The following is a 23,725-nucleotide window of genomic DNA, read 5'->3' as shown; positions in this document are numbered from 1 at the left end:
GTAGTTACTACCCAGAACCACTAGGGGCCCACCCCAAGAGCCACACTCTTATTCCTGGGATATTGCCCCCCCAACTATTGGAGTCACTGACCAAAATTACCCACCCCCAGCTGAACTCAGCAGCGGGCAGCGTCTGAGCACATATCCCCACACACAGTGGGTCCAAAGTTACACACACCCCTGTGTGCTCACACTCAGTCACGACAATAGAGCGATTGAACAAGAGTTTAATCTGGAGGGCACAGTACACAAAAATATAACATGCAGCCAACACCAGTACATAAACTGGGAGGGTGTGAGAAAGGAAACCGTTTATCTGAAACTTACAAGAGGTCAGATTCCCGGGGGAGCGGGAATAAAGTCTTTGGGCTGGCGCAGGGCAGTGAGGTAACTGCGCAGGGCAGTGCGGTAACTGCACGGGGCAGTGAGGTAACTGCGCGGGGCAGTGAGGTAACTGCGCGGGGCAGTGAGGTAACTGCGCGGGGCAGTGAGGTAACTGCGCAGGGCAGTGAGGTCTGGGAGGGATGCGCTGGGGTCTGGCAGGGAGGTGTTGGGGTCTGGAAGGGAGGTGTTGGGGTCTGGGAGGGAGGGGCTGGGGTCTGGGAGGGAGGGGCTGGGATTAAGGTGCTGGGGTCTGGGAGAGAGGTGCTGGGGTCTGGGAGAGAGGTGCTGGGGTCTGGGAGGGGCTGGGGTCTATGAGGGAGGGGCTGGGGTCTGGGATTAAGGTGCTGGGGTCTGGGAGAGAGGTGCTGGGGTCTGGGAGGGAGGGTCTGGGGTCTGGGAGAGAGGTGCTGGGGTCTGGGAGGGAGGGGCTGGAGTCTGGGAGGGACTAGGTTCTGGGAGAGAGGTCCTGGGGTCTGGGAGGGAGGGGCTAGGTTCTGGGAGAGATGCTGGGGTCTGGGAAATGCTGCGGTCTGTGGCAGCCCCCTCCGTCACACACTTACTTTGTGTGTGTACAGAGGAGATGCAGTTATGCACGGTTATTCACCGTCTCTCTTCGGAGAGAAAACGACCTGGCTGAGTAGGCTCCGGCCGAAAACTGAAGTCTTGGACTATCTTGCGGGCCTTCTAGCCGAAGAAAGGAAGAGGAGGACGTCCAGAACCCTGATGGAGGACGGCGTCAAAGAGCCTTAGGAGCTCCCTGGTCGCCAGGCTGAAGATCCTTGGGAGGAGTAACAGGACTTGTTCGACTTCGGGAAAAGCGAGCATTAGCTTATAAGGGTTCCATGTAAAAAATGGATTTCAGGCAAAAGGTGACACTGTTTGCTCATTTGCATCTCATTTCCCAGAATCCCATGCCACAGTGGAAGCACTTTATGCTAGGTGATAATGGTGAAAGGCAGGGTTGCAGACCTGTCTAAGACATGTGAATTTGCTTACAAGTGATATTTTTATTTGCTACTAGCTGAGAGACCCGGCGTTGCCCGGGATGTAAATGCGTAATAGGTAGTATTATTTATAAATCGTGGAACAATAGGTGACTGTTTGTTGTAAAGGTTGGATAATAATATTGAAAAGAAAGATGGAAGAAAATGTAATACGATGTTGTATAAAAATGGTTTATTGTAACCACACCACAGTACAATGTATATTTTGGTGCCATAAGTGATGTAAAAATCTGAGTCGTGTGTCCTGCTAGGGTGTGAGGCGGCGGGTGGCGCGTGGGTTGTGAGTGCTGTGTGCGAGTGGGGGTCCTGCTAGGGTGTGAGGCGGCGGGTGGTGCGTGGGTTGTGAGTGCTGTCTGTGAGTGGGGGTCCTGCTAGGGTGTGAGGCGGCGGATGGCGCGTGGGTTGTGAGTGCTGTCTGTGAGTGGGGGTCCTGCAAGGGTGTGAGGCGGCGGCTGGCGCGTGGGTTGTGAGTGCTGTCTGTGAGTGGGGGGTCCTGCTAGGGTGTGAGGCGGTGGGTCAGTGATGTCAGTGCGTAGGGGCGGGAGGCAGCAGGTGTGTGTGGCGGCAGGTATGTGTCGAGTGTGGCGGGTGTCTGTTGAGTGCGTGCAGCGGCTGTGAGGCGGTGGGTGAAAGGCAGAGGCGGCCGGAGTAAGGGCGGGTGAAAGGCAGAGGCGGGGTGGGGAGGCGGTAAGGCGGGCATGAAGGCGAAGGGCGGCGGGAAGGGGAGGAGGGGGTGGAGGAGGGGGGCAAGGGGTGGAGGAGGGGGGCAAGGGGTGGAGGAGGGGGGCAAGGGGTGGAGGAGGGGGGCAAGGGGTGGAGGAGGGGGGAAGGGTTAGAGGAAGGGGGGAAGGGTTAGAGATGGGGGGGAAGGGTTAGAGGAGGGGGGGGAAGGGTTAGAGGAGGGGGGGAAGGGTTAGAGGAGGGGGGGGAAGGGTTAGAGGAGGGGGTGGAAGTGTGGGAGGGGGTGGGAGGGGAAAAAGAGGTGGAGGGGGGGGGAAGAGGAGCGGAGGGGGGGTGGAAAGGGGAGCGGAGGGGGGGTGAAGGGGAGCGGAGGGGGGGTGAAGGGGAGCGGGGGGGAAGGGGAGCGGGGGGGGAAGGAGAGCGGGGGGGAGGGGAGAAGTGGTGGGAAGGGGGAGGAGGTGGAAAGGGGGAGAAGGGGGGAGGTGGTGGGAAGGCGGAGAAGGGGGGAGGTGGTGGGAAGGGGGGAGGTGGTGGGAAGGAGGAGGAGGAGGGGGAAGGTGGTGGAAAGGGAGAGAAGGGGGGATGTGGTGGGAAGGGGGAGGAGGGGGAAGGTGGTGGGAAGGGGGAAGATGGTGGGAAGGGGAAGGTGGTGGGAAGGGGGAGGAGGGGGGAGGTGGTGGGAAGGGGGGAGGGTGGAGGTGGTGGGAAGGGGGGGAGGTGGTGGGAAGGGGGGGAGGTGGTGGAAAGGGGGGGGAGGTGGTGGGAAGGGGGGGGAGGTGGGAAGGGGGAGGCGGAGGGAAGGCGGGGGTGGGAGGCGGTGGGAAGGCGGGGGGTGGGAGGAGGTGGGAAGGCGGGGGGTGGGAGGAGGTGGGAAGGCGGGGGGTGGGAGGCGGTGGGATGGCGGGGGGTGGGAGGCGGTGGGATGGCGGGGGGTGGGAGGCGGTGGGAAGGGGGGTGGAGGCGGTGGGAAGGGGGGTGGGAGGCGGTGGGAAGGGGGGGGGAGGCGGTGGGAAGGGGGGGTGGGAGGCGGTGGGAAGGGGGGGGGGGAGGCGGTGGGAAGGGGGGGGAGGCGGTGTGAAGGGGGGGGAGGCGGTGGGAAGGAGGGGAGGCGCTGGGAAGGGGGGGAGGCGGTGGGAAGGGGGGGGAGGCGGTGGGAAGGGGTGGGGGGAGGCGGTGGGAAGGGGTGGGGGGAGGCGGTGGGAAGGGGTGGGGGGAGGCGGTGGGAAGGGGGGCTGGGAGGCGGTGGGAAGGGGGGGGGATGCGGTGGGAAGGGGGGGAAGGGGGGAGGCGGTGGGAAGGGGGGGGGCGGTGGGAAGGGGGGGGGGGCGGTGGGAAGGGGGGGAGGCGGTGGGAAGGGGGGGTGGAGGGGAGGTGGAGGGGAGGTGAAGGTGGGGGGGTGGAGGGGAGGGGGGTGGAGGGGGGGGTGGAGGGGGGGGGTGGAGGGGAGGTGAAGGGGGGGTGGAGGGGAGGTGAAGGGGGGGGAGTGGAAGGGAGGTGAAGGGGGGGGGGGTAGAAGGGAGGTGAAGGGGGGTGAAGGGGGGGGGGTGGAAGGGAGGTGAAGGGGGGGGGTGGAGGGGAGGTGAAGGGGGGGTGGAGGGGGGGAGGTGAAGGGGGGTGGAAGGGAGAAGTGGAGTGAGGGGAGGTGAAAGGGGGTGAGGGGAGGTGATGGGGGGTGAGGTGTGGGTGAGGGGAGGTGAAGGCCGCTCACTCACCCGTCCGGCAGGTCCCACGTGGATCTGAGGCGGGAGGCAGCGTGTTGTGGCCGCTCCCCCGCTGTGTCCCGGGCGCCACCATCTTGGGCACTCGGCGCCGCGAGGCAGCCTGCCTGGCCACTAGCTGTTCCCCCGCCGGGGAGGGGGGGGCATGTATATGTGTGGGGGGGGGAGAGGTAGGTGGGAGATATAGAGGGGGGGTCTCGCACGGCCGCTGACACTGGATGGGGGGGGCGCTGAAGGGCTAATAATAGTGTGTGTGTGTGTGTGTGTCCCGCTGACTGTAGCGGCGCCGGGGGAGGGGGGGGGTCGGTGTGAAAGCGCGGGAGACACGGGGAGAGGAGGAGGTGCGCGCGGGTGCTGCTAACACTGTGAGCCGTGTGTGTGTGTGTGTGTGTGTGTGTGTGTGTGTGTCCCTGTGTGTGTGTGTGTGTGTGTGTGTGTGTCCCTGTGTGTGTGTGTGTCCCTGTGTGTCCTTTGGCCCGTCACTCCGCCTCAGGCCAATGAGAGGTGTGCGGGGGCGGGCCAAGGGACCAATGAGATTTCCCCTAGGGACACCGGACATCCAGGCAGGCAGGCAGGCATGCATGCAGGCAGGCAGGCAAACATACAGTGCTTTCACTAATATAGTATAAGATATGTTATTCGGTGGAGGTTGTTTGTCGCCTTTTTCACCCACCATAACATATAACACACATATAATCTGAGGGTGGCCATATTCTAAGGTAATCTTAGAACACTGAAAGAGAGACTGTTGCATGAATACAAATTTATGCAACTGTTCGGGATACTTAGCGATGGCCTAAACCGAGACCGAAGTTTTATGAGTCACTACTGACATGAGAGAACTCTCTTCCCATGAGTGCTAAAGGCCATGTCCATACATACTGCACTATATATATATATATATATATATATATATATATATAGTATCTACACGCACTTTTAGTTATGCCACAGCCTCTTACATTTCCACACCTACCTACACCATTGATATACACTCCCACTCCACACACACCTTTTGTAAAGTGCTGTATACACTGTGGGCTCTTCACCAATTGTTATCTACATATACACACACATTATATATATATATATATATATATATATATATATATATATACTCTTACATCACTAACATTCAGGGACCATTTAACACCTTAAGTCATAAAACAGCATACTGCACAGGGGGAGGGATAGATGTCAGTCACAGATCACATTTCAGGATGCACTGTTTTAAAGTTAAAACCCTTTTTTGGCTTCATTCATTGTAACATCGCCGGAAGAGATCAGTTTATCTTGAAAGCTCGCACAAATAAAAGCATTTAGTTAGCCACAGAACGGTATCGTCTATTCATTTTTTAATATATATATATATACAGTATATATATATATATATATATATATATACACATATATATATACACACACATACATATATATTCTCATACATACATATACATATATATATATATATACACATACATACAGTAAAGACGAAAAATAATCTCAAAACAAGCACTCTGAATTTATTTATCACAAAATATAAAAAAAGACTGCTTAAAAAACAAAGAACCCGTCAAGCATTCCTGTAACTCCTATACATTGTATACAGTGGAAGAGACCCGCCGACAGAAATCCTAAGAGGTGAGATCAACCTGGGGTTTGGAAAAAAAGTAATGTCTGGGTGTAAAAAAGGGATAATCAGACCAGCCGGTCAAAAAGAGAATACTTGTTATACGTGAACTGTCAAAAAAGATACAACAACAGGTACTGCTACACAAAGACACTATAAAATGTCAAACGTAATGTGAAATCCTATTAAATAAGCATGTAGCTGGTATTCAAAGCATACGGTACAAAGAATCAATGCAGCAGAAAAAATATAATTTGCCAAGTCAAGAGACAAACTTTCCGAGTTACTATACTCTGCACCGTCCCAAGCAATAGATCCAGTGATCACACGCAGGACGTTGTTCAGCTACATAGTTCATATGTATCATCGGCAGGAGAACAGAGGAAGAGGGGATCCAACAAGCCGTGCGTTTCGCGCCCAATTTATGTTGATGACGTGTACCAATAGAAATGTTTCGTCTGGGGAGCTGCGTGGGCGTCCACTGTACAACCTATGGCGATTAGCACTTCTGATGCAATTCCAACGACTGAAATGACACACAATGGCAATGAATAAAGGACTATTATAAAGGATGAGTAATAACACTACCCTTGTAATCACTTTACAAAACCATGGCCAAGCCAAGGGATTCGTTCAGTCTGGCTGGCATGAAGGACCCCGATGTAACAATCCAATCCATTTAAATTCCCCCTGGCGTAGGGACTTCTCAATACCGCAGCCCCCAAATCCCTAGGGAAACTCTGACAAAGTGGACAGCAATATCATTTTAGCTACGTGCGATGTTGAATTGCTGTACACTAGTATCCATTGTCACGGGAGACCAGGACTCTTTCACGAGACCAAGCACTAGACAGGATGCCGAGATCCAAAAAAAAGTATTTTTATTCCGCCTGGAGCCAGCAGCCACAACTCAATATCACAGACAGCGCTATACTCACCACACACAGGGGATACAAGGGAATCCTAGCAGTCCCAGGTGCCTGGTGCCATTGGAATGGCTTACCCAGCGCAGCTTCCACTCCTGTGGGGGATCAGGATCGATGCAAGTCACAGGCAAGCAACTTCAAATGTCGCCTACGGAACGGCACGCGGCCTCGTTTTCAGGCATCTCCAGCGCATCCTCGGAGAACACCACTTAGTCCACCTGCATGCCAGCTCTGACCAAGTCTCCAGAGCTCAGATATGCTCTCCCTTTTATAGTTTCCCCCTCTCCAAAGGAAAGCATGGAGAACGGAGCCGGGACCAATCGCAGCGCAGATAGGGTTGCCAGGCGGCGTCTCAAAAAATACTGGACACAGCGGTGAAAAATGCAGCGCGCTCGAATAACGATATGTCATTTTTCCTAAATTTCACTCCACATATGCACCAATTTACACTCTTTCATATTCTATTTCGTAAAAAAATCTGGGAGAGGTTTGAGGATTGAGCGCCCTCCAAGCATTTTTTTTACAAAACAGAACATGAAATGGAGCAAATTGGTGCACATGTGGAGTGAAATTTAGAAAAAATACTTAACAGTCAGATAATGTATATATAACATACCTGCAGTCATACATGGCGAGCTATACTGATCATATTTTTTTAACTTATATTTTATTGGTTTTCAAAACACAAAGATAATACAGCTGATCTCCATTGTAGTGTCATGAATTACCAACATTCCATACATATAACAACTGTGTACAATATAGGAACAATAACCTAACTGGGTCAGTGGGGAGGGATAGGCGGGGAAGGGAGGTGAGGACGGCGGAGGATCCACTCAATCCTTTTTTCACCCGAGTCTTAGCTTCTGACGCCGGTGTTGTGTATATGTTTGTTCGTCTCTCTTTCTATAATCTACGCGCTACTGACTGAAAGCCTTTCGACCAACGATATCATCACAGGAGAACGCACATGTAACTATTAAAGCATTATTGTGGTTATCTCTACCCCTGGGATGTCCGTCTGGGCTAGCCAGGGTGTCCATACTTTTAGAACATTTTCACCAGAGTCGTTAACTAGACTCGTCAGCTTTTCCATCGGACATACTTTCCAAATTTTATTCCGAATCTTGGGGATTGTAGGAATTTCATTCTGTTTCCAGGATGCTGCGATCTCGGTCCTCACTGCTGTTGCAAAATGGGCAACTAATTTGAGTTCGACTTTTGCTAGTCCGGGTATTGCTCTGTTCAATAGAAAGAGCCAGGGATCTAGTGGGATTTCGAGGCCCAATATCCTCTGTAGCCAATCCTTAATTTTGACCCAAAAGGGTACCAAATGGGGGCAAGACCACAGCATGTGCAACAGATCTGCTGACTCTCCGCATTGTCGTGGGCACAACGGGGAGCATCCTTGAATAAATTTTGATAATTTTAGTGGGGTATGATACCACCTCATCAGGGTCTTGTATGCTTTTTCCTTTAATGTTGTGCATATCGAACTTTTAGAGGCTGCCGTCACCATCAGTGACCATTCGTCCATGTCTGGGCTCTCACCTAGATCTTTTTCCCAATTCAACATGTAACCTAATTTGTGTGTTACCTTCACAGCAGAACCGACCACCTCTCTATACATTTGCGATGTGAGTCCCTTCGTTGACGTCTCTCTTAGACAGAGCCTTTCGAATGTAGTCAATGGGGGGTGTGGATTCAATTTATCATAGAAAGCTCTGATCTGAAGGTATCTATACAGTTCCGATTGTGGGATATTTTTATCTGAGTTAATTTGAGCAAATTACTTAATTTTATTATTACCTTCCAGATCTCTAAGTCTCGCTATGCCATTTCTTTTCCAAATTGAGAAGTTTGCTCTATCTAAGCCAGGAGCAAAAGATGGGTTATCCCAGAGCAGGGTCATCAGTGTATTTTTGGAAGTTAGATTACATTTAAATTTTGTCGCCTCCCAAATTGATAATGAATTGGTCATTGAGGATAGCGGCGCTGGTATAGCTTTCCTTGCTATCTTTGGGCTCCATATTAAATTGCTTAGCTCTAATGGCAAGCAAGCTGCACTCTCTAATGCTACCCACCGTCTCAAATCTGGGTTTGTCTGCCATTGAGAAATGTGGCAGAATTGTGCCGCTCTGTATTACGATAACAAGCAATGTGTGAAAAAAGGTGTTATATCTCTGGCGCCCTGCACATATAAATGATGAGACAAAAAGGATATATACAACCGGGACTGGTGACTGTGTCAGATCCAGGGATGTAGAATACTCCGATCGATGAATAGGTTATACATGAAATGAAAACATAAAAACACATAGCGTAATATTGTATGATAAATTCAAGACATAAAACAATACAACTAATAAAAATAAAAAGTAATAATAAATATAAATATAATTAATAAATTAAATAATAAAGACAAAAATTAAAACAAAAAACTAAAAACAAAATCCCGAGATGAACAACAGGATGTTGAACTACAATCGCAGATTCGCCTTGAACCTGCACAGCTAAGCGTGCAGACAGTGGTAGCAGATTCGCTATGCTCCGATCAACAGGAGGATTAAACAGTGTGGTGCAGTCATCGGCAGTAGTCTGCAATAGACAGCAGTAGGGCCAGCAGGACCCACCCTTTATTATAAGAGCCGCATTGTCCCTACTGTCACGGCCATCATGTAGACAGGTTACAGGTCACTACATACTTTCTGTCAATGGACTTATTGCAATTTGCCCAGAGAGGAACGGCAATGGGTGCGACTTGTGCACTCTCCTATGCAAAGCTAGTTCCGGGGTGGAGGGAGAGATGTTTTTTTCTGCTGCCAATGCCGTCAGTACAGCTCATGTCTTGTTGCGGGTGAGGTTCATCGACGACATCCTGATCCCCTGCCAAGGCTTGGCAGAGGCGTTCGTGGCATTCAATGTCCTCAATCACAATGATTTTAATATTACGTTAACATTTGCGTTTAGCTCTGCTCATGTTAACTTTCTCGATCGCGGGATATCGATTGATTCGAGTGGGCGATTGGAAACAGATATCGCTTGCCAACAGACTTTCCCCCAGTTCAGTTCTGCATGCCACGTGCCCCCATCAGAGGAATCCCTACCAGTGAATTTCTCAGTTTGAAACAGAACTGCTGTACAGAAGGAGCTTTTCCTAGCAGAGCCACACGGCTAAAATCCAGATTCCTGAGTGGCGGTTACAGCAACAGATGCATCAAACGTAATTTTGATCATTATAAAAGCCTGAGACAGAGGGTCTTTATGGGTAACACACATCAGTTTTATAGGTACCGGTAATCGCCAATGGGATTCACCGAGACAACACTGGCACATTCGTATGACAGATGTGAAGTTGAAATCAGTATTGGGGGAGAAAATTAGTCTAACGAGTAAACCAGGTGGGCCAACTGCAGTCCTCAAGGGCCACCAACAGGTCAGGCTTTCAGGATATAGCTCTTATATGTGTTATCCTATAACACCACCAGGAGCTCATTATTGCTGGGTTTTTTGGTACTTTTATTGATGTGTCTGATTGCGATATTGTGAGTGTGTGTGAAAAAGAATGCCTGCTACAGGCTACAAATAGTACACTGGCGACACACTTTATTCGAGCTCGGCTAGTCCCACGAATTCGGGTATACCCGGGTGTATTGAGGTTTGTGACTGTTTTCTGCCCGAGTGCATTGAGGTATTTTCCAGGCAGGGATTGAAGCATTTTATTCCCGCTGGCTGCAATACTGCACAGTATATATATATATACTGCATTACAATTCATGAATTTATGCCATCTGGTAGACACGCGAAGCATTGCAGCCTATTATATCCTAATCATTATCATTTAACAGATCAGCCGCCCGTCAGCCAGGCATGAACCCAGGCTGGGAAGGCAAACGCAACGGGGCTTGTCAGAGGTGAGGAGTGGCGCATTCCAGGTATCTGCCAGGTACATACTGGGTATTTGCTCGAATAAAGTGTGTCGGTGCAGTAGATAGTACTTAAATCAGTGTAACACCTGCTGACGGTGCTTGGGACATGATATATGGAACCGCAGAAGAAAGAAAGTGTCCCTCATATAGACACTTTCTTTCTTCTGTGGTTCCATATATCATGTCCCAAGCACCGTCAGCGGCTGTTACACTGATTTAAGTAACCCGGCACATAAAAACACATATAGCAATCCCTGACCCTGCCCTGTAATGATAACAAGAACAAATCCTTCTATTAGAAAGACACACATCAGCTGAGTACACGCTGATAATAGAAACTCCTATATAAATGGGTCTTGGAGTGAGGGTTTAAATAAGCCCTCTGCTATTGAGGCCGGCCGGTCTTGTAAATATGCCCTGCTACAGCAGTAACAATGATCAACATTATAACCATCTACACAGACATATTTAAAGGACGCCTCGAATCAGGAATAACAAATGCTGCAGCAGCAGCACACATAAACAAATACATTAGGACTTACAAAGATGTCATAGTGTCCCTAAAGGATATATACTTGCATCCCACAAACAAGTGAAGACTGTATTGTATAAGTCATATAATAAAAGATAGCAAGCACTGATGTACCAGTATTAAGCTGGTCTAGAGATAAAAATAAGTCAGTTTGTATATTAGTGAAGCTTCTTATGCAGCGCAAGAAACAAGGTCTTCATACATAAAACCTGAAAAGATCTGTAGTATCAGCTCAGCAGAAGGGTGGACATCAGGGAGTACGCACAGAAGAGCCCCGATGTACGTTTCCGTTTTGCCCCTTTGGCTTTGTCCGGGGCTTGGTGACCGGGCATCGGTATCACTTATTTATGGCGCATAGGCCGTGACGTCACCCAATAGAAGTACGGGCAGCGTTGGATTAGTGCGTACGGTGCAATCCCCCAGCAGCTGGTAGGCAGTCAGCTGTGCTGCGTCTGCGTGCTCCGTCATCCCCAGTAAAGGCGTGGATATGTGTGACACTCCCTCTTGTGACACACCACTGGGAGCTAACACAGCATTGTAATACTGCAGCATGCGAGCGGAAAATCCCAAATCAGTCAGAATGATCTCTGGCTGATATATATATACTATAAATTGAATGAATATCTGAGTAATCCAGCGTGACTGTGCCACTTCCGGATTCGCGTGCAGAACATGACCCGTATATGTAGCCGTCTAACGTGTCTCTCCGGCTTGCAGGAAACTTTTTACTTCGGCGAATGCTGTGCACTGGCGTGCAATAGAGCAATAATAGTCCTGGAACAGTAACACACTGAACCAGAACAGAATAGACTCCCACAAAGCGTCCACCACCTGACAAAGCACATGCGTGTGCAAAACGCGTTGTGGGAGAGTCTATTCTGTTCTGGTTCAGTGTGTTACTGTTCCAGGACTATTATTGCTCTATTGCACGCCAGTGCACAGCATTCGCCGAAGTAAAAAGTTTCCTGCAAGCCGGAGAGACGCGTTAGACGGCTACATACAGATCACGTTGTGCACGCGAACCCGGAAGAGGCACAGTCACGCTGGATTACCCAGCCCATCCCAGTGCACGGGATCGACGGTCTCAAACGGCATCTCTGCTAGGAGCTACATCTATCCGCGAGGCAGAGCTTTTGATACTTACTGGACTTTTAACTTTTTTTTTCAAATATTTTTTATTTGGCAATTATACAACATAAACACAACATGCACAATATGCAGCCTAATACAGGAAGTTTTTTTGTCTTTTTCTTGAGGAGAAAAGAAAAGTTTGACAAACATAGTTGCCTTACAGAGGGGCCTTAGAGGAGAAAAGGCAAGAAAGGAGAGGGAGGGGTGGAGGGGGTAGGGGTGACCTCCCCCTGGTCGCCGAGCTTCTGACTTTGTCCATTTAGGATTAGGCTCGGGATGTCTTAGTTCTCCATGTCTGGGGATACCAAATGCCCCTCCAGTATGTATGGATTAATTTTTATCTTATATAGAGTATCCAGGGTTCCCATGTTCTGTAAAATGTTGTTAAATTTTTCTTAAGGAGAGCCGTTAACTTCTCCATAAGCATCACCTCATTGACATTCTTTTTATAGTCCCTTTAGAGGGGGTGGTTAGTCTCTTCCAGGAGGCCGCTATCTCACATTTTGCCGCTGTAAGGATGAAGGAGATTAATTTCCTAACTGGATGGTCAATTTCATTCATTGGCCTGGCCAGAAGGAAGGTCAATGGATCAATGGGGATCTCAAGGTCAATGACCTCTTTTAATAATTTTTGGACCTCAGCCCAGTATTTCACAATTTCTGGGCATGTCCACCAAATGTGGGCCATGTCTCCCCTTTGTCCACAGCCTCTCCAGCAAAGATCGGATGCCAGAGGGTATATTTGTTTTAATCTCACCGGCGTAAGATACCAGTGAAATAAGATTTTATATATATTCTCCTTTGTTGTGGTACATATAGAAGTTCCTGAGGCTGCTTCCCAAATTTCTTCCCAATCCTCTCTGTCAATACTTATATTTAGATCTGCTGACCATTTGAGGATGTAGTCATGGTTTGGAAGGTCCGCTGATTTCTCCAGTTCAGCGTAAATTTCTGAAATAAGACCTTTTTGGCGAGTATTGACTTTACACAAATTCTCAAACTTGGTGAGGGGGGGAAATTCTAGTTCTAGGGATATTTTTTGAATGAAGTGCCGAATTTGTAGATATTTAAATGTGTCCAATTCTGTAATTTCGTATTTAGCACGTAAATTTTGGTAGCTCAGAAGCTTCCCTAGGCTCAAAAGGTCCGCTACTGTCTTGATTCCTTTCGATTTTAATTGGTCAAACAGTCTAGACCCACAACCAGGAGGAAATTTCGGGTTATTGAAAATGGGCGTAAATTGAGAGTTGGGTGTAGAGAACTTGTATCTGGTCTTACATTTCAACCAGACCTCCCAAGTGTGACTTGTCGTCTTCAATTCTAATTTGTGCATTTGCATGTCTCCTCTATCTAGATTCCATAGGCATGCTTGCAGAGTGTCAGGAATCGGCGTTCTCCTCGCTCCCCACACAGAGCACTCCCTCCCCGCATGGAGCCCCTGGACACACAAAACAATCCTGCCTTACCGGCCTCCACGGCTCCTCGCCCCTGCCACCGTCGCGGGATCACTCCCCTCGGTGATTCCTCTGCTCAGCGCCGGGCGCGCCCACGCCCTCCTGCACGCACACCTGCACCATCCACTGGCTCGGTTCACACGCGTACACGAGTTACGGAGCACGCTCAGTCTGCACACTCTTATTCCCGTCCCCCGGACCTCAGGCTCCGCCCCCGCACACTGCACGAGCATACTCAGGTTACTAACAAGACTCACCTGGCCTGTTATGCTTGCACCAATCTGCAGTGTCTCCCTGTAGCTCTTCCTGTCCCGCCTCCGTTCCTAATTGGACCTTCCTGCTTTATCTAGCTCCTCTCTGCTCTCAGTCTTTGCTCGACATAGTCTCTGTATGGAAGTACTTCTGGATTCTCTCAGTGTTTTCACAGGTTCGGATGCAGCTCGTACGACTACCCCCTCTGGCTCTCGATCTCGGCACTCCTTGGACAACGCTCACTCTGGTAACCCCTTGAACACGGCTTGGACTACGACCTATCTCCACTCTCTGACTTCGGCAAGGCATCATTCACTCTATCTCTACAACCGGTACCGGCAAGTATTGTCTACCTTACTACACATGGCCTGGCAACGCTTCATACCACACTCCGGACACGCTCCCTTTGCTGCGGGTGCGTGTATTACCACTTCTCCCTTCAGCTCAGGGGACAGGTCTGGTCTGCGGGCAGCACCGGCGTAACATTATGTCGAGCCCACAAGACGCAGACCAGACCGAACTTCAACAGTTTCTCTCCAATCTGCTTCAGCAAAACCAGGCCATGGCGGATCAAATTGTGGCACTTACACGCCAGGTCGCAGTACTCTCAGACAGGGTACCGACCGCGACCCCGCTAGATGTAAGCCCCCACTCCGCAAGCGCAGTTAGCAGCTCCGATGTAAGGATTCCTCCCCCCAAGCCTTATGCAGGTGAACCGCAAGATTGTAGGGGTTTCATAAACCAGTGTGAGGTGCAGTTTGAAATGGCCCCCCATCTCTACAATACTGATCGCAAGAAAGTAGCCTACATTTATAATCTCCTCACTGGCAGCGCCCTGGCTTGGGCTTCCCCGGTTTGGGAGCGACATTCTGACCTTACCCAAGATTACCCGACATTTAAAGCCGAGTTTCAACAAGTATTCGATTCTCCCGCTCGTCGGGAGATGGCATCTGTTTCTCTCCTCCAGATCACTCAGGGACGGCGAATGGTGACGCAGTATGCTGTGGAATTCCGGACTCTAGCAGCCGAGACTAACTGGGGGCAAGAGGCTCTCGTCTCCGTATTCTGGCAAGGCCTGGCAGATCCCATCAAGGACGAACTCTCTCGCCAATCCAGGCCGGATCAATTGGAGGTCCTCATTGTTTTGGCTGTCCGAGTGGATCAACGTATCCAGGTACGCCGCTCAGAGCGTCAGCGCACTCACTTCCATAACTTTCAAGTTCCGTTCTCCAGTACTCCCAGCAACACTCCTGCTTCCCCAAGTGCTACCATACCTCTTCGTCCTGCACTGGAGTTGCCAGAGCCAATGCAATTGGGGGTACAACGCATCCGCACACCGATACGGCAGTTCCGCCACGCCGGGGGATTGTGTTTCTACTGCGGATCCATGGAACATCTGGTTCGGGAGTGTCCACTGCGTCCGGGAAATGGGAACACCCAGTGAGTACAGAGGGGCTCTCTCTGGGTGTAATGTCTCCACGTCCCCTTTCTAAAGGTGAACTCCCTAAGAAACTTACATTTCCAGTCTCCCTTTCAGGCGATAAGTTCAAAACTTCTACCGCCGCTTTCATTGACTCAGGAGCTGGAGGAAACTTCGTGGATCTTGAATTCGCCAGGTTAAACCGCATACCACTCGTGAGAAAGAAGGTTCCCATCGCACTCGTCGGTATCGATGGACGGCCTCTTACCCCGGCCCACATCTCCTTAGAGACGGCTCCCTTGCTTCTGTCCTTACATCTGCACAAGGAGATCTTAGTTCTCGATGCCATTCATGCTCCTGGGATACCCATCACCCTTGGTCTTCCTTGGCTACAGCTTAACAATCCTCTCATTGACTGGACTTCCTCTGCTCCCATTTCCTGGAGGCCGAGGTCAGGCGAGACTCATCAACTGCTGGCCAATACCTCTGTTCCCGAAGTTATTCTACCTTCCGTTTACCTTCCCCTTGTCGTTACCAGAATCTCACGCTATGGATGAATATATCCAGGAGAATCTCAAGAAAGGCTTTATTCGTCACTCCAATTCCCCAGCAGGGGCTGGGTTTTTCTACATCAAGAAAAAGGACGGCTCGTTGAGGCCTTGCAGACTACAGGAGTTTAAACCACATCACTATTAAAAATCGTTACCCCCTTCCCCTTATTACCGAACTGTTCGATAAATTACAGGGGGCCAAGATTTTTTCCAAGTTGGATCTACGTGGTGCCTATAACCTGGTGCGCATCAGGAAGGGGGATGAATGGAAGACGGCCTTCAACACGCGTAGTGGACACTACGAATATCTGGTAATGCCTTTCGGCTTATGTAATGCTCCCGCTGTCTTCCAGGATTTCATCAACGACGTCTTTCGTAAGGTACTCAATATTTTTGTTATTGTATACTTCGATGATATCCTGATTTTTTCCAAAGATCTCCAGGACCATATACGCCACACCTCCTACGTCCTTTCCCGTCTCCGTGAACACCATTTGTACGCCATTGTGCACCTTTCATACGACCTCTACTCCGTTCCTGAGGTATATCATTTCCGATGAGGGGTTTATGATGGACTCCGGTAAACTTCAAGCAGTCACTGAATGGCCAAGACCCAACTCTCTCAAGGCCATACAACATTTTTTAGGGTTCGCTAATTACTATCGTAAGTTTATACGGAGTTTTTCCACCATTGTGGCACCCCTCACCAAAAAAGGAGCTGATCCTTCTGCTTGGTCATCCGAGGCTATCTCCGCCTTCGAGACACTCAAGGAAGCCTTTATATCCGCACCTATTCTCCGTCATCCCAACATCGAACTTCCCTTCGTCCTGGAGGTCGACGCTTCTGATTGCGGCGCTGGTGCCGTTCTTTCCCAGAGACCTACGCCCCAAGACAAGTTACATCCCTGTGCATATTTTTCCAAGAAATTCTCGTCTGCCGAGAGGAACTATGACGTGGGTAACAGGGAACTTCTGGCCGTGAAGATGGCTTTTCAAGAGTGGAGACACCTGCTAGAGGGGTCGAAAGAGCCATTTACTATTCTCACGGACCACAAGAACCTTCTTTACATAGAGAACGCTCGACGCCTTGGTCCACGACAGGCTCATTGGGCTCTTTTTTTTCCTCGATTCGATTTTCACCTTTCCTATATCCCCGGGACCAAGAACGTAAAGGCAGACGCACTCTCCCGAATACATTCTTCTGAAGAGAGGCCAGAGGAATCTTTGGAGACTATCCTTCCACAAGAGAGGATTCTCGCCACGTCTTCTTTCAAGAATCTTGACAAGATTTTGCACTCCCAGAGACGCATTCCCAAGGACTTGGTCGTTCCCGACAACAAACTCTTTGTACCATCCAAGTTTGTTCCAGAGGTCCTGTCTTGGGGTCACTCCTCTAAATCTGCAGGTCATCCAGGTTTTAAGAAGACTACTGATCTCATTCGTCGGAATTTCTGGTGGCCAAGGATGTCTCAAGATATTCTGGAGTTTACCCACGCATGCCCCACGTGCGCTCAAAACAAGACTCTCCGTCAAAAGCCTCAGGGTTTTCTGTTAGCCCTTCCAGTTCCCGACCGCCCCTGGTCCCACATTTCTATGGACTTCATCGTGGAGTTGCCCAGGTCCAGAGGAATGAACACTATCTTGGTGGTCGTGGAGAGGTTCTCGAAGATGTCCCATTTCATTCCACTTAAAAGATTACCCACCTCCCCCGCCCTTGCTGATATCTTTACGGAGCAGATTTTCCAGATTCATGGGATCCCTTCGTCCATTGTTTCTGACAGAGGTTCTCAGTTCGTATCCAAATTTTGGAGAGCTTTCACGAAGAGATTGGGCATCTCTTCTTCTTTCTCTTCCGCCTATCATCCTCAGTCCAATGGACAAACGGAGAGAATCAATCCCTGGAGAAGTACCTGAGATGTTTTATATCCGATTTCCAGGATGATTGGGCTCAACTCCTCTCTTGGGCAGAGTATGCCGTCAATTCTGCAAAAAACGAGTCCACCCGGGAGTCGCCCTTCTTTATAAATTATGGGTTCCACCCTCCCTGTCTTCCCATCCCCAACATTCCTTCTGGAGTACCAGCCGTAGATGAACGCATTTCTTCCCTCCAAACCGCATGGTCCAGGATTCAGTCTACCCTTCTCAACTCCTCCCGCAGATCGAAACTACAGGCCGATCGTCGTCGTCGTTCGGCGCCCAGTTACAAACCAGGGGATTTGGTATGGCTATACTCTAGGAATATCCACCTCAAGGTACCATCTCCTAAACTGGCACCTAAGTTACTGGGTCCCTTCCCTATTTGTGAACAAATCAATCCCGTGGCATTCCGGCTCCAACTACCACCCAGTATGAAGATTCCCAATGTCTTTCATGTGTCCCTCTTAAAACCATTGATCTCCAGTCACTTCTTTCCGGATCAGACTCGTAAACCGGATCCCATTACTGTACAAAATAACGAGGAATACGAAGTTCACTCTCTTTTGGATTCTCGCCTATCCAGGGTTCAGCTCCAGTTCTTGGTGCAGTGGAAGGGCTTTGGCCCTGAAGAGAGATCCTGGGTACCTTCAAAGGACATTCATGCCCCGGCCCTTCTTAAGTCCTTCAGGAAAATGTTTCCAGAGAAACCGTTCTTGGACCGTCCTGAGGCCGTTCCTGAAGAGGGGGGTACTGTCAGGAATCGGCGTTCTCCTCGCTCCCCACACAGAGCACTCCCTCCCCGCAGGGAGCCCCTGGACACACAAAACAATCCTGCCTTACCAGCCTCCACGGCTCCTCGCCCCTGCCACCGTCGCGGGATCACTCCCCTCGGCGATTCCTCTGTACAGCGCCGGGCGCGCCCACGCCCTCCTGCACACACCTGCACCATCCACTGGCTCGGTTCACACGCGTACACGAGTTACGGAGCACGCTCAGTCTGCACACTCTTATTCCCGTCCCCCGGACCTCAGGTTCCGCCCCCGCACACTGCACAGGCATACTCAGGTTACTAACAAGACTCACCTGGCCTGTTATGCCTGCACACATCTGCAGTGTCTCCCTGTAGCTCTTCCTGTCCCGCCTCCGTTCCTAATTGGACCTTCCTGCTTTATCTAGCTCCTCTCTGCTCTCAGTCTTTGCTCGACATAGTCTCTGTATGGAAGTACTTCTGGATTCTCTCAGTGTTTTCACGGGTTCGGACGCAGCTCGTACGACTACCCCCTCTGGCTCTCGATCTCGGCACTCCTTGGACAACGCTCACTCTGGTAACCCCTTGAACACGGCTTGGACTACGACCTATCTCCACTCTCCACTCCCTGACTTCGGCAAGGCATCCTTCACTCTATCTCTACAACCGGTACCGGCAAGTATTGTCTACCTTACTACACCTGGCCTGGCAACGCTTCATACCACACTCCGGACACGCTCCCTTTGCTGCGGGTGCGTGTATTACCACTTCCCCCTTCAGCTCAGGGGACGGGTCTGGTCTGCGGGCAGCACCGGCGTAACACAGAGAAGGCATTTTGACATAATGTGACTCTATCTCAATCCAGCAACAATGGGCTGGGTCTGTGTTCCACATTACTGCTTGTTTCAGTTGGGCTGCTAGGTAATACTTATATACAGTGGTTGACAAATCACCAAAAAATCTACTCGCCACACAAAAAAATCTACTCGCCACCTAGTACCAAACGTGTGCTGCTTGGGCCAATATTTACTCGCCCGGGGGTTAAATCCACTCGCCCGGGGCGAGCAAATGTATAGGTTTGTCGAACACTGCTTATATATATATATATATCTGGGACGCCCAAGCCCCGCCTTGCTCGACTTTTAACTTCTTAAGTGTAAATTACTATTTGTTAGATTACCTGTTTCTGAATATAATTACCTTCATCCTTCTGTGTTTCCTTTCTTTCCTGTATGACTGATCCGTCGGTGGAGTAATCCTTTTGACGGATCCTGGTGGAAGAGGGGAATACTTCCACAAACACGAAAGCAGCAAAAGGAGGGAGTTGGTCTACCTTACAGACACTTTAGGGAGCATGAGCGCGGACCCAAACCATCTGACGCGAATGAATAGAAAGAAAGAGAAAGAATTTTTACAAATAGAAACCCACTAATGAGTGAAGATGATAATAGACATCAATAAGCAAGGCAAAGAACTGCCGATAGAGGCACAAACAGGGATTCATAAAAGTAAGACCCAATAATAGCCGAATGGAAAAAAATGACAAGGCAGAAAATCATAATTGTAAAAATAGAACAAACAAAAAAAGGCTCTTTAATGTTACTAAACCAAAAATAAATAGTATGATAATAATTGTAATGTAAACAATTAGTGGAATTGTAGTTGTATGATAAACCTGAGGGGAGCAGGTGGGGATGTACTCACAAAAACATGGCATAGCCAGTGTGCTCATTCAAGCCCTTTGGTAGGAGAGTGCCAAGCTTGAACATCCAGCGGGACTCACGCTGCAGCTGAGCCCTCTCTACATCCCGTCCCCTAATCCCCAAGACAACATGATCTGTGGCAAAAGCCTTCAAAAGCCTAAAATCAGAGTTATGTACGAGTCGGAAATTTCTCGTCACGCCACCGCTGTAAGTATTTTTGCCTTTAGCAAAATCCTGCTCAGCATTTTTAATGTCGCGTACATGTTCGAGAACACAGAAGCGAAGCTTATATATACAGTATATCATTGGGCATGAACACGCCAAATAATACACAGTAGCTTTTGGTCTACACCCCCATGCTGAGGGTATTGCATATTTGGTAGTCTGTGTAGAGTCATAAAGAACAGATGCATTGAGCATATGTTGGCATGCTGAGCAGGATTCACATGCCGTGAAACCATCCGGTGTTTCTCTGGACAAAAAGCTGGTAGGTCTGCTAACGTTGTAGTGGCTCCGGACAAGTTTGTCTGAGAGGTTGGGAGCCCTGCGACTCACCATATTAACCTCTGGTCCAAGGATTTTTTGGAGATCAAAGTCAGATCTCAAGAGATGCCAGTACTACTGTAAAATTCTTCTGTAGCCACTCCAGTTTCTATCATAGGTTGCAACAAACGCGATAGTCTTCTGATTCCCTTCTGTCAATTTTCTTAGGAATCAACAGAGATGCTCGCGATCTCATCTCCCCAATTCTCCTACCCCTCCAATTGTTGTGTTGCTATAGCCTCAGTTTTGAAAACAAACAGTCATTTAATTTGCTCTGGAGCGGTAGGTGGTCTGCAAAGAACAGTTTATTTTTAGTCTCATAAACTAACCTACTGGGACCCCCTTGATGGGCCGGGTGACCGCTAAGGGCATGTAATATTCGATGTATATCTGTGACCATCCCTATCAAGCGACATCCTAATATCCAACATTTCAACAGATTCCAAGCTAGAGGAACTAGTAAACCTGATGTTAAATGAATTGTGGTTGAGGCTCTTGATAAACATCCCCAGGTCCCAGGAAGTGCCATCCCAGAAAACGAGGACGTCATCTATGAACCTCAACCACAATAATACATGCTGTGTCCCTGGAAAAATATCATCCTGAAAGACCACCTCCCGATCCCAGTATCCCAAAAATAAGTTGGCATAGGAGGGTGCGCAGGTGGCGCCCATTGCCATTCCCCGGATCTGTAGATAGAACTGACACTTAAAAACAAAATAATTATGTGTCAAAACAAAATTTAACAGGTCTAGCAGAAACTCTACCAAATCAGGTGCCAGTGTACCACTGGACAGGAAGTACCGTACCGCTCTCAAGCCATCACTATGGCGGATGTTAGTATAGAGAGATTCCACATCACATGTGGCCAGCACGGTACCCCTGTCCAGGGTGACCTGATCCAATCTGAGGAGCACATCCATGGTGTCCCTCAGATAGGATGGCAGTCTCGACAAAAGGTCTCAAAAGATGATCCAGGAAATGGCAAATGGGCTCACACAACCCCCCTAAGCCAGACACTATGGGGCGTCCAGGTGGACAGAGGCTAATTTAAATCCTCTCTCCAAGATCCATTTATATGGGAGGTTCTATTATCAGTGTGTACTCAGCTTATGTGTGTCTTTCTAATAGAAGGATTTGTTCTTGTTATCATTACAGTGATATGTGTTTTTATGTGATGTTTTTTCAATAATAAATTTTGCTTATGATTAGTATACTTGAGTGCTATATGTGGGGCACTTTCTTTCTTCTGTGGTTCTATATATATATATATATATATATATATATATATATATATATATATATATTACACACATCCACATGTACAATAAATTCACTCTCCTCCTACAACACTTCCCGTACCAAGCAAACCTACTTTTCTTCCCTCATACAAACCCTCTCCTCTAACCCTCAACGCCTATTCGCCACCTTTAACTCCCTTCCCCGTCCAGCTGCACCTGCACCCTCTTCTAACCTTGTGTCTTGAGACCTCACCACCCATTTCACAGACAAGCTAGTCACCCCACATATAACACCTACCTCAAATCGCACACCTAAATCACCTTATTTTCACATGACTAAGGAAGAGGTCTCCACGCTCCTCTGATCGTCTCGCCCTACATCCTGCCCCCTTGATCCTACTCCCTCACATCTCCTCCGCACCCTCTCTGACACACTAAGCCCCACCCTAACTCACCTTTTTAACCTCTCTCTTACCTGTGGTACATTCCCAGCTTCTTTCAAACACACACTCATCACACCTATTCTAAACAAACCCTCACTTGTCTCATCCTCCCTCTCTAACTGCCGCCCTCTCACTCTTCTAACCTTTGCGTCCAAGCTACTTTAGCGACTTGTATACAAACCGCCTGACTCACTTTCTCTCCTCCAACTCACTGCTCGACTCTTTAGAATCTGGTTTCCATCCTCTACACTCCACCCAGACAGCACTAGCAAAGGTGGCCAATGACCTGCTCACAGCTAAATCCAACGGCTATTTCTCCTTTACACACTCCACTTCATTGGCCTCCATGATGTAGCCTTCTCCTGGCTCACGTCCTACCTATCCAACTGCTCCTGCAGTGTTTCCTTCTGTGTGTCTCCTCCTCCACTCCCTCTTTCTGTTAGGGTCCCACCAGGCTCTGTCGTTGGTCCTCTGCTCTTCTTGGTGAACTAATACAATCTTTTGGCTTTCAGTATCATCTCTCCTCCCATCCTCTCCCTCTCTCTCCTGTCCAGTGTCACCAACTGTCTATCTGCAATCACCTCCTGGATGCCTCACTGCGGCCTGAAGCTAAACATGTCCTAAAGAGAATTCAAATTCTTTCCCCCTTCCACTGTCACCCCCATACATCCAAATTCTCCCTCACTGTCACCCCCATACACCCAAACATTCCTTCAGTCACCCCTACATCCAAACTCTCCCTCACTATCACCCCAACACACACAAACTCCCTCACTGTCACCCCTACACCCAAACTCTCCCTCACTGTCACCCCTACACACACACTCTCCCTCACTGCCACCCCATCACCCAAACTTTCCCTCACTGTCACCCCTACACCCAAACTCTCCCTCACTGTCACCCCATCACCCAAACTTTCCCTCACAGTCAACCCTACACCCACACTATCCCTCACTGTCACCCCCATAGACCTAACTTTCCTCACGATCACCCACACTCTCCCTCACTGTCACCCATACACCCTCTCCCTCACTGCCACCCCTACACCCACACTCTCTCTCATTGTCACCCCTACACCCACTCTCCCTCACTGCCACACCTACACCCTCTCCCTCATTGTCACCCCTACACCCACTCTCCCTCACTGCCACCCCTACACCCGCTATCCCTCACTGCCACCCCTATATCCACTCTCCCTCATTGTCACCCTTACACCCACACTCTCCCTCATTGTCACCCCTACACCCACCCTCTCCCTCACTGTTAATAACACCACAATCTCATGAAGCCACTGTCTATGAGTCACCCTTGACTTAGATCTCTCGTTCATTCCTCACATTCGGTCCCTCATGAAGTCCTGCCATCTCCACCTCAAATATTGCCAGGATACAGCGTTTTCCTCACTCATGATGCAACTAAAATCCTAATTGGCTTCTTCATCCTATCCCACCTTGACTACTGTAACCTTCTCTTAATTGGCATTCCCCATGTTCGCTTGTCCCAATACCAATCCATCCAA

General features: G+C 49.4%; 1 long non-coding RNA gene across 1 annotated transcript; it reads right to left on the bottom strand.

The window, feature by feature from the left end:
* Positions 1-5,288: 5,288 nt before the first annotated feature.
* On the bottom strand, positions 5,289-19,645 carry LOC142465122 (uncharacterized). The gene is made up of 2 exons (XR_012787795.1): positions 19,477-19,645; positions 5,289-5,943 (listed from the first exon to the last, which is right to left on the bottom strand). It is a non-coding gene; the product is annotated as an uncharacterized LOC142465122 (long non-coding RNA).
* Positions 19,646-23,725: the final 4,080 nt, after the last annotated feature.

Source organism: Ascaphus truei, chromosome 13 (assembly GCF_040206685.1).
Source record: "Ascaphus truei isolate aAscTru1 chromosome 13, aAscTru1.hap1, whole genome shotgun sequence".
Lineage (NCBI taxonomy): Eukaryota > Metazoa > Chordata > Amphibia > Anura > Ascaphidae > Ascaphus > Ascaphus truei.
The sequence above is the reverse complement of the archived record's forward strand: the minus strand, read 5'-3'. Positions and strand labels throughout refer to the sequence as shown.